This window comes from Arachis stenosperma, chromosome 10 (genome assembly GCF_014773155.1).
Source record: "Arachis stenosperma cultivar V10309 chromosome 10, arast.V10309.gnm1.PFL2, whole genome shotgun sequence".
Lineage (NCBI taxonomy): Eukaryota > Viridiplantae > Streptophyta > Magnoliopsida > Fabales > Fabaceae > Arachis > Arachis stenosperma.
Window position 1 is genome coordinate 92,721,631 of NC_080386.1, and position 11,869 is coordinate 92,733,499.

General features: G+C 37.7%; 1 non-coding gene across 1 annotated transcript; it reads right to left on the bottom strand.

The window, feature by feature from the left end:
- Positions 1-11,351: 11,351 nt before the first annotated feature.
- On the bottom strand, positions 11,352-11,455 carry LOC130958799 (small nucleolar RNA R71). The gene has a single exon (XR_009077904.1). It is a non-coding gene; the product is annotated as a small nucleolar RNA R71 (small nucleolar RNA).
- Between the last annotated feature and the right edge of the window lie 414 nt (positions 11,456-11,869).

The following is an 11,869-nucleotide window of genomic DNA, read 5'->3' on the forward strand; positions in this document are numbered from 1 at the left end:
TTATTCAATTTGAGAATTAGTATAATGTACAAGGGGTATATATAGCTACTAGAAGAATCAAAGTAATAAAAGCATAGAATCCTACAATTAATATACAGATACGCTATATAAATACAAACGATACTAATTGATCTAATTTGATTCTAATTATTCTCTTAACATCCCCCCTCAAACTCAAGTGGGAACTAAGGATATCATCTTGAGTTTGGATATTAGAGTCCGAAAACGAGTCGGATGATGAGCCTTTATGATGATATCAGCAGTCTGATCTAATGTGCCAACAGCAATGAGACGAACAGCATCAATAAGGATACATTGCCGAACAAAGTGACAGTCAATCTCAATGTGTTTGGTGCGTTCATGAAACACATCATTATGGGCAATCTGAATAGCACTGCGGTTGTCACAAAAGACATCAGTTGGAGATAACTAAGGAGCACCCAAGTCTTCAAGAAGCTAACGAATTGAGATAACTTTAGCAGTGATGTCAGCGAGAGCACGATATTCAACTTTTGTGCTTGATCGAGCAGTGAATGTTTGCTTCTTAGCTTGCCAGGAAATGAGAGAGTCGTCAGGAAACAAACAATAACCAGTAGTGGAACGACGATCAGTGGGATCACTAGTCCAATCAGCATCTGAGTACGCCTGAAGGGATAAAGATGAATGGGCAGAAAAATAAAGGCCATGAAATAGGATGCCTTTGATGTAACGAAGAATGCGAAGAACTGCCGCATAGTGAGTAGTACGAAGAGCCGACAAAAACCGGCTAAGAATATGAACCGAATAGGCGATGTCTAATTAGGTGACAGTTAAGTAGACGAGTCCTCCAACGAGCTATCGATAAAGAGTAGGATTTTCCAAAACAGTGCCATCCATTGGAGTAAATCGAACATTAGGCTCAAGAGGAGTAGACTCAGTGCAACTATCTGTAAGTGTAGCTCAAGCAAGAAGATCTGAAGCATATTTAGCTTGAGAGAGATAGATGCCATCATTGGTAGATATGACTTCTAAACCAAGAAAGTAGCTGTGAGAACCAAGATCTTTCATCTCAAAAGTACAGTGAAGGGATGCCTTGAGATTAGAGATACCATCAACATCATCTCTGGTAATGATCATGACATCAACATACAAAAGTAAAAGAACAACTCCACATTTGCTTTTACGAATGAAGAGGGCATTCTTATGAGGGCTGCATGTGAAACCAAGATTGCATATGGTAGTGCTGAACTTGTCAAACTGTAAGAACTAAGCTTAATTAACGTTTAATTAAGTAATTAATATTGCCCAAATTAGGTTACAAAAAATTAGAGTGAGAATTTGAGGATTTAAATAGGATTTTTGGACTCAGTAGGCTTTTTTGAGTCAGAAAATGTATTTTTTACGAAAAACCGTGAAAAACCGTAAACCGGCAGTTGAACCGGTTCAAGTCTGCCCGGTACTGCGCGAGAAAAAGTGAAAATAGTCAAAAACCTTAGAAAAATATTAGAAATGGAAAACCGGACGTTAATTTTAAAGGTTTGGCCCGAAGTTGGGTCAAACAGGCTAAAAATGCTAACGGGTTGGACCGGACCCAAGTTGGGCCCATGCCCAACATATATATACCCTCATTAAAAGCCAACTCAGCACACAACAATCTCATAACTCACACACACACCAGCTGAGAAAGCGAAGAGGGAGAAGAGAGAAGAGACACTATTCACACATCATTTCAATCCGCGATATCTTGAGCTACGGTGCTCCGATTCGCGTGCCGTTGGCGGCTACACGAAGCTCTCACCGAGCTCGTAATTTTTATCTAAGTATTGTGGTAAGTTTTTCAAGTTTCTCTGCCCAGTTTTTGTGCCCTTGTGAAATTCGAATTTGGGGCTTTGGTTTTGAGTGAAATCTTGTGTTTTGGGTGTTTAGCTACACTCTAACACTTGATTGCTTGTGGTTTTGGCTTCCAAAACTGTTGGGTAAGGTGAGTTACTCTTGAACCCTTATGAAATTTCAATTTTTATGAGCCATAGGTTGATTTGTGATGATTTATGTATATATAGCTTGATTATTGTGAGTTTGGAGGCCTTTGGTGATTGTTGGTGCTTGTTGGAGTTACATTGGTGGCTTGATTTGGTTGGACACCTAGCTTGTGCTCAAATTTGGGTTAAGGACATATTGAGAATTGGCCAAGGTATGGTTTTAGTTTTCTCTATGTAATATATAATATTCATGGACACTTAGGCTAGAGACCCATAGGACAAGTTTGGATTGATATGGTTGTTGATGTTTGTTGGTTGATAATGTATGATGAATTGATATTATTAATGTCGTTAAATATTGAAGTTGAGGTATGATGTGTGATGAGTTTGAATGAATGTGTAGTGTTAATTGTTGATATAAAGCATGAATGAGAATTGATGATGAAGAATGATGGTGATATAATGATGAATGGTGAATGTGTTGGTGGAAAATTGTTTGTAATGATTATATGTTGATAATTGAGATTGAGAATGATGAAGTGCGATGGAAAAATTGGTGTGAATGGTGAATTGTGACCCAAGAAGGTAGATTGTGCTGTAATTGGAAGGTTGGTATTGTTTTGGTTGGATGTGGTTTGTGAAAGATGGTAAATTGAGATTTTTGTGGATTTTGGTAAAAGTTAGTTTTTGGTGAACTTTGTCTGATCATAATTTATGCCTCAGTTTTCAAAATTTATTGAAATTTATTTAGAATTAAAGTCCATTGAAAACTCTTCAAATTGATATAAAGTTTGTAAAATTTGGACTTTTGTAGAGGAAGTTATGATCATTCAAAGTTTGGTGTTAAAATCTGAAATTTTGTAAAGTTGCAGAATTTTGTGATTTCTGGTATGCGCGCATGCACACCCGTGCGAAATTTACAACCTGTGCATACGCACAGACCTATGCCTACGCACGCGCAGAGGCAGGCAATCTGTTTAGAGCGCTAGCACAGCTTGTGCGCGCACATACCCAATGAACATTTACAACTTGTGCGCATGCACAGCCTTGTGTGCACGCACACGTTGGGAAGGGCAATCTGTAGAGGGTGTGAGCACACTTTGTGCGAGCAAACAGAATTAAAAAATTTGGTACCTGTGCATACGCACACCTCTATGCGTACGCACACCTCTATGCATACACACACGTTTTAAAACTTCACATGGGCGTGTGTACGCACACCCCTGTGTGTATGCACACGTCCTGTTTCTCAAATTTAAATTTTGTTTTCAACTATTTCACCTTTCCAACAAGATTGTAAGCTTTTGTGACACCATTTTAAGACTTTTGGGCTCAATTTTGAGTATGAGAACATGGGAAATAACCTAAGAATTTTAGTTGATATTATTATGAAAAATTAGAAAACGGAGGCTTAAGTTTCTGGTGTACTGAGAATGGGTTTGATGGCGTGTAAAGAATGATTGGTATATGAGATGAGAACTGATGAACTATTGAGTTCGGAATGAAAATGTGAATTGACAGTAGTTGAGATGAGTCGAGGACTCGAAATGGAAATGTTGATTTGACAGTCGTTAAGATGAGTCGAGGACTCTAATGTGCAATGATGATTCATTGATGTATTGAAAATGTTTTCTGAAAAACCACTGAACTACTGTTTTATATTGAGATTATGAGACGCTATATGCCCGGTAGAGACGGTGGTTAATCCCGCTTACGTTGAGATGTGAGGTCTGAGGCAAGAGTATCCCGTTCGCATCCCCTCGGGTCAATAGACTGTGCAGGCACAAAATCCTAGACGGTGATCCGAGCACCATATCTCGGGGGTTCCCAATGATGATTCCGAAGGGCGACATCTCCATGGAGATGTGCTGGATTGGCAGTTGAACCGACAATGTGATATCACAGTCAGTAGGACAAGCATTCATCATGTGCATTTTCTATCTGTTTGTTTGCTTTGCCGACTTCTAATTGCTTGCCTAACTGTATAACATGCCTAATTGCTACTTGAATTACTTGCCTTACATGCCAATACTTGTGTTTTACTTGCATTGTATATAATTGTGCTTTCTACTGGGATTGAGGCGGTTCAGAAGGCGGTGGCGATGGGATCGCATAGAGGATAGGTTGGTGAAGGCTGTGGGACAGCAAAGAACTATTAGACTAGAGAATCCTTTAAGTTAGATTACCCTTTTATTATGTTATGGTTTTAGTTATGCTTTACTATTTTAGTATGTGGTGCACGGAATTGTGATCATCAACAATGGCTCCAATAGTTTGGTAGCGCTCTCAAACGTGAATCACACTTAGTCACAACTCCGCACAACTGACCAGCAAGTGCACTGGGTCATCCAAGTAATACCTTACGTGAGTAAGGGTCGATCCCACGGAGATTGTTGGCATGAAGCAAGCTATGGTCATCTTGTAAATCTCAGTCAGGCGGATAATAATTGGTTATGGGAAATATAAAGAGATACTTGCTTAAATAATAAAGGATAGAACTACTTATTCAAATTAATGGTGGGAATTTCAGATAAGCGTATGGAGATGCTTGTCCCTGTTGAATCTCTGCTTTCCTACTGCTTTCATCCAATCCTTCTTACTCCTTTCCATGGCAAGCTGTATGTAAGGCATCACCGTTGTCAATGGCTACATCCCATATTCTCAGTGAAAATGGTCCAAATGCTCTGTCACAGCACGGCTAATCATCTGTCGGTTCTCAATCAGGTTGGAGTAGAATCCAGTGATTCTTTTGCGTCTGTCACTAACGCCCAGCCTTCAGGAGTTTGAAGCTCGTCACAGTCATTCAATCCCGGAATCCTACTCAGAATACCACAGATAAGGTTAGACTTTCCGGATTCCCATGAATGCCGCCATCAATTCTAGCTTATACCACGAAGATTTTGATTAAGGAATCCAAGAGATATGCGCCCGGTCTAAGGTAGAACGGAAGTGGTTGTCAATCACGCGCGTTCATAGGTGAGAATGATGATGAGTGTCACGGATCATCACATTCATCAAGTTGAAGTGCAATGAATATCTTATAACATGAATAAATCGAATTGAATAGAAAATAGTAGTAATTGCATTGAAACTTGAGGTACAGCAGAGCTCCACACCCTTAATCTATGGTGTGTAGAAACTCCACCGTTGAAAATACATAAGTGAAAGGTCCAGGCATGGCCGAATGGCCAACCCCCAAAACGTGATCAATAGTCTCCTAAGATGAATAATAAAATAAAACTGAGACCAAAGATCTCTAATACAATAGTAAACTATCCTATTTATACTAGACTAGCTACTAGGGTTTACAGGAGTAAGTAATTGATGCATAAATCCACTTCCAGGGCCCACTTGGTGTATGTTTGGGCTGAGCTTGATCTATCCACGAGCTGATGCTTCTTTTGGAGTTGAACGCCAATTTGTAACGTGTTTTGGACGTTCAACTCCGGTTCGTGACGTGTTTCTGGCGTTTGACTCCAGACAGCAACATGGAACTGGCGTATAAATTATCCGCTCATCACAACACCAAACTTAAATTGTTGCTTGTCTCCAAGCAACTGAAAATCAATTAGGATAAAAAAGAAGAGAATATACTATAAATTTCAAAATATCAATGAATATTAATTCTAATTAGATGAGCGGGACTTGTAGCTTTTTGCTTCTGAACAGTTTTGGCATCTCACTTTTTCACTTGAAGTTTAAAATGATTGGCTTCTCTAGGAACTTAGAATTTCGGATAGTGTTATTGATTCTCCTAGTTAAGTATGTTGATTCTTGAACACAGCTACTTTTATGAGTCTTGGCCGTGGCCCTAAGCATTTTGTTTTCCAATATTACCACCGGATATATAAATGCCACAGACACATGACTGGGTGAACCTTTTCAGATTGTGACTCAGCTTTGCTAGAGTCCCCAGTTAGAGGTGTCTAGAGCTCTTAAGCACACTCTTTTTGCTTTGGATCACGACTTTAACCACTCAGTCTCAAGCTTTTCACTTGGGCCTTCATGACACAAGCACATGGTTAGGGACAGCTTGATTTAGCCGCTTAGGCCTGGATTTATTTCCTTGGGCCCTCCTATCCATTGATGCTCAAAGCCTTGGATCCTTTTTACCCTTGCCTTTTGGTTTTAAGGGCTATTGGCTTTTTCTACTTGCTTTTTCTTTTTCTTTCTATTTTTTTCGCCAAATAATTTTTTTTCACAAGCTTTTGCTTTTTCACTGCTTTTTCTTGCTTCAAGAATCAATTTCATGATTTTTCAGATCATCAATAACATTTCTCTTTGTTCATCATTCTTTCAAGAGTCAACAATTTTAACATTCATAAACAACAAGATCAAAATTATGCACTGTTCAAGCATTCATTCAGAAAACAAAAAGTATTGTCACCACATCAATATAATTAAACTAAATTCAAGGATAATTTCGAAATTCATGTACTTCTTGTTCTTTTGAATTAGAAACATTTTTTATTTAAGAGAGGTGAAAGATTCATGGAATTATTTATAGCCTTAAGACATAGTTACTACATACTAATGATCATGAAGTAGAGACACAAAACATAAATAGACATAAAGCATAAAAATTGAAAAACAGAGAAATAAGAACAAGGAATGAGTCCACCTTAGTGGCGTCTTTTTCTTGAAGGACCAATGATGTCCTTAAGCTTTTCTATGTCCCTTCCTTGCCTTTGTTGCTCCTCCCTCATTGCTCTTTGATCTTCTCTTATTTCATGGAGAATGATGGAGTGCTCTTGATGTTCCACCCTTAATTGTTCCACATTGTAACTCAAATCTTCTAAGGAAGTGTTGAGTTGTTCCCAATAGTTGTTGGGAGGAAAGTGCATCCCTTGAGGCATCTCCGGGATTTCTTGGTGATGAGCTTCCTCATGCGTCCCTTGGGCTCCATGAGTGGGCTCTCTTGTTTGCTCCATCCTTTTCTTAGTGATGGGTTTGTCCTCCTCAATGAGGATGTCTCCTTCTATGATAACTCCAGCTGAGTAACATAGATGGCAAATAAGATGAGGAAAAGCTAGCCTTGCCAAAGTAGAGGACTTATCGGCTATTTTGTAGAATTCATGGGAGATGACTTCATGAACTTCTACTTCCTCTCCAATCATGATGCTATGAATCATGATGGCCCGATCCACAGTAACTTCAGATCAATTGCTAGTGGGGATGATGGAGCGTTGAATGAACTCCAACCATCCTCTAGCCACAGGCTTGAGGTCCAGTCTTCTTAGTTGAACCGGCTTGCCTTTGGAGTCTCTTTTCCATTGAGCTCCTTCCACACATATGTCCATAAGGACTTGGTCCAACCTTTGATTAAAGTTGACCCTTCTAGTGTAGGGGCGTGCATCTTCTTGCATCATGGGCAAGTTGAATGCCAACCTCACGTTTTCCGAACTAAAATCTAAGTATTTCCCCCGAACCATTGTAAGATAATTCTTTGGACTCGGGTTTATACTTTGATCATGGTTCCTAGTGATCCATGCATTGGCATAGAACTCTTGAACCATTAAGATTCCAACTTGTTGAATGGGGTTGGTGATGAGCGGATAATTTATACGCTTTTTGGCATTGTTTTTAGGTAGTTTTTAGTAAGTTCAAGCTACTTTTAGGGATGTTTTCATTAGTTTTTATGTTAAATTCACATTTCTGGATTTTACTATGAGTTTGTGTGTTTTTCTATAATTTCAGGTAATTTCTGGCTGAAATTAAGGGACTTGAGCAAAACTCTGAAAAAGGCTGACAAAAGGACTGCTGATGCTGTTGGAATCTGACCTCCCTGTACTCAAAATGGATTTTCTGGAGCTACAGAACTCCAAATGGCGTGCTCTCAACGGCATTGGAAAGTAGACATCCAGAGATTTCCAGAAATATATAATAGTCCATACTTTATTCGGGAATTGATGACGTAAAGTGGCGCTCAACGCCAAGTACATGCTGCTGTCTGGAGTCAAACGCCAGAAACACGTCACGACCCGGAGTTGAACGCCAGAAACACGCTATAACTCGGCGTTCAACTCCAAAGGAAGCCTCAGCTCGTGGATAGATCAAGCTCAGCCCAAACACACACCAAGTGGGCCACGGAAGTGAATTTATGCATCAATTACTTACCTCTGTAAACCCTAGTAGCTAGTTTAGTATAAATAAGACATTTTACTAGTGTATTAGTTGTCTTTTGACCACGTTACATCTTTGGTCTCACTTTTGTTTTATTCTTCATCTTAGGAGGCCATTGATCACGTTTTGGGGGCTGGCCATTCGGCCATGCCTGAACCTTTCACTTATGTATTTTCAACGGTGGAGTTTCTACACACCATAGATTAAGGGTATGGAGCTCTGCTGTACCTCAAGTTTCAATACAATTACTATTATTTCCTATTCAATTCTTTTTTATTCTTATTCCAAGATATACGTTGCACTTCAACTTGATGAATGTGATGATCCGTGACACTCATCATCATTCTCACCTATGAACGCGCGTGACTGACAACCACTTCCGTTCTACCTTAGGCCGGGCGCATATCTCTTAGATTCCCCAACAGAATCTTCGTGGTATAAGCTAGATAGATGGCAGCATTCATGGGAATCCGGAAAGTCTAACCTTGTCTGTGGTATTCCGAGTAGGATTTCGGGAATCCGGAAAGTCTAACCTTGTCTGTGGTATTCCGAGTAGGATTCTGGGATTGAATGACTGTGACGAGCTTCAAACTCCTGAAGGCTGGGCGTTAGTGACAGACACAAAAGAATCAAGGGATTCTATTCTAACCTGATTGAGAACCGACAGATGATTAGCCGTGCCGTGACAGAGCATAGGACCATTTTCACTGAGAGGATGGGATGTAGCCATTGACAACGGTGATGCCCTACATACAGCTTGCCATGGAAAGGAGTAAGAAGGATTGGATGAATGTAATAAGAAAGTAGAGATTCAAGAGGAGCACAGCATCTCCATAGGCTTATCTGAAATTCCCACCATGGAATTATATGAGTAATTATTTACTATTTTATTTTCTGTTTATTATTTATTTTCAAACTTATCATAAACCATTTAATCTGCCTAACTGAGATTTACAAGGTGACCATAGCTTGCTTCATACCAACAATCTCTGTGGGATTGACCCTTACTCACGTAAGGTATTACTTGGATGACCCAGTACACTTGCTGGTTAAGTTGAACGGAGTTGTGACCACACATAATTGTGAACCATGGTATTGGCATCATGTTTTTGGCGCCATTGCCAGGGAAAGAAAAAGTAATGAATTTTACAAAATGCAATAACATATGAATCACAATTTCGTCCACCAAGTTTTTGGCGCTGTTGCCGGGGATTGTTCGAGTATGGACAACTGACGGTTCATCTTGTTGCTCAGATTAGGTAATTTTCTTTCAAAAAGTTTTCAAAAAAAATTTTTTTCTTTTCGTTTTTCTAAAAAAATTTATTTTCGAAAAAAAATTAATAAAAATACATAAAAATTTATAAAATCATAAAAACCAAAAATATTTTGTGTTCTTGTTTGAGTCTTGAGTCAATTTTTAAGTTTGGTGTCAATTGCATGTTTTTAAAATTTATGCATTATTTTTTTCAAAAATCTCATGCATTCATAGTGTTCTTCATGATCTTCAAGTTGTTCTTGACAAGTCTTCTTGTTTGATCTTGATGATTTCTTGTTTTGTGTTGTTTGTTGTTTTTCATATGCATTTTTCGTTTGTTAGAGTCCATGCATTAAAGATTTCTAAGTTTGGTGTCTTGCATGTTTTCTTTGCATTAAAAAATTTTTCAAAAATATATTCTTGATGTTCATCATGATCTTCAAAGTGTTCTTGGTGTTCATCTTGACATTCATAGTGTTCTTGTATGCATCTTGTGTTTTGATCCACAATTTCCATGTTTTGGGTCATTTTTGTGTTTTTCTCTCTCATAATTAAAAATTCAAAAATAAAAAATATATCTTTTCCTTTTTTCTCTCCAAATTTTCGAAATTTTGGGTTGACTTGGTCAAAAAATTTTAAAATTAGTTGTTTCTTACAAGTCAAGTCAAAATTTCAATTTTAAAAATCTTATCTTTTCAAAATCTTTTTCAAAAATTGTATCTTTTTCACTTTTTTTTTTCTATTTTTCGAAAAATTTCAAAAAAATCTTTTTCAAAATATTTTCAAAATCTTTTTCTTATCTTTATATCATATTTTCGAAAATTCACTAACAATTAATGTGATTGATTAAAAAATTTGAAGTTTGTTACTTTCTTGTTAAGAAAGGTTCAATCTTTAAGTTCTAGAATCTTATCTTGTAGTTTCTTGTTAGTAAAGTAAGTAATTTTAATTTTTTAAATTAAATATTTTTAGCTTTTATCATATCTTTTTCAAAATTTTATCTTTTTCAAAATTTGATTTCAAAATATCTTATCTAACTTCTTATCTTCTAATCTTTTCAAATTTGATTTTAATATCTTTTTCAACTAACTATTTGACTTTTTGTTTGTTTCTTATCTTTTTCAAAACCACCTAACTACTTTTCCCTCTTCAATTTTCGAAAATACCTCTCTCTTTTTCAAAAATTATTTTTAATTGTTTTAAATTTTAATTTTAATCATATCTTATCTTTAATTTTCAAAATAACTAACTCCTTTTCAAAAATATTTTCGAAAATCCCTCTCTCATCTTCTTCTATTTATTTATTTACTAACACTTCTCTTCATCTCTTATCACTTCCCCTATCCTTACTCTTTATACAGACTATTCATCCCTCTCCTTCCATTATCTTCTTTTCTTCTTCTACTAATAATAAGGATCCTCTTTACTGTGACATAGAGGATTCCTCTTTCTTTTTTTCTTTTTCCCTTCTCTGTCATATGAGCAGGAATAAGGAAAAAAGCACTCTTGTTGAAGCTGATCCAGAACCTGAAAGGACTCTGAAGAAGAAACTAAGAGAAGCTAAATTACAACAATCCAGAAACAACCTTTCAGAAAATTTTGAACAAGAGAAGGAGATGGCAGCCGAACCCAACAACAATAATGCAAGGAGAATTCTTGGTGACTTCACAAAACCAACGTCCAAATTTGATGGAAGAAGCATCTCCATTCCTGCCATTGGAGCAAACAATTTTGAGCTTAAGCCTCAACTAGTTGCTTTAATGCAACAGAACTACAAGTTTTATGGACTTCCATCTGAAGATCCTTACCAGTTTTTAACTGAGTTCTTGCAGATTTGTGAGACTGTTAAGACGAATGGAGTTGATCCTGAAGTCTACAGGCTCATGCTTTTCCCTTTTGCTGTAAGAGACAGAGCTAGAATATGGTTGGATTCACAACCTAAGGATAGCCTGGACTCCTGGGATAAGCTGGTCACGGCCTTCTTGGATAAATTCTTTCCTCCTCAAAAGCTGAGCAAGCTTAGAGTGGATGTTCAAACCTTCAAACAAAAAGATGGTGAATCCCTCTATGAAGCTTGGGAAAGATACAAGCAGTTGAACAAAAGGTGTCCATCTGACATGTTTTCAGAATGGACCATATTAGATATATTCTATTATGGTCTATCTGAGTTTTCGAAAATGTCATTGGACCATTCTGCAGGTGGATTCATCCACCTAAAGAAAACACCTGCAGAAGCTCAAGAACTCATTGACATGGTTGCAAATAACCAATTCATGTACACTTCTGAGAGGAATTCTGTGAATAATGGGACGCCTCAGAGGAAGGGAGTTCTTGAAATTGATGCTCTGAATGCCATATTGGCTCAGAACAAAGTGTTGACTCAGCAAGTTAACATGATCTCTCAAAGTCTGAATGGATGGCAAAATGCATCCAACAGTACTAAAGAGGCAGCTTCTGAAGAAGCTTATGATCCTGAGAACCCTGTAATAGCAGAGGTAAATTACATGGGTGAACCTTATGGAAACACCTATAA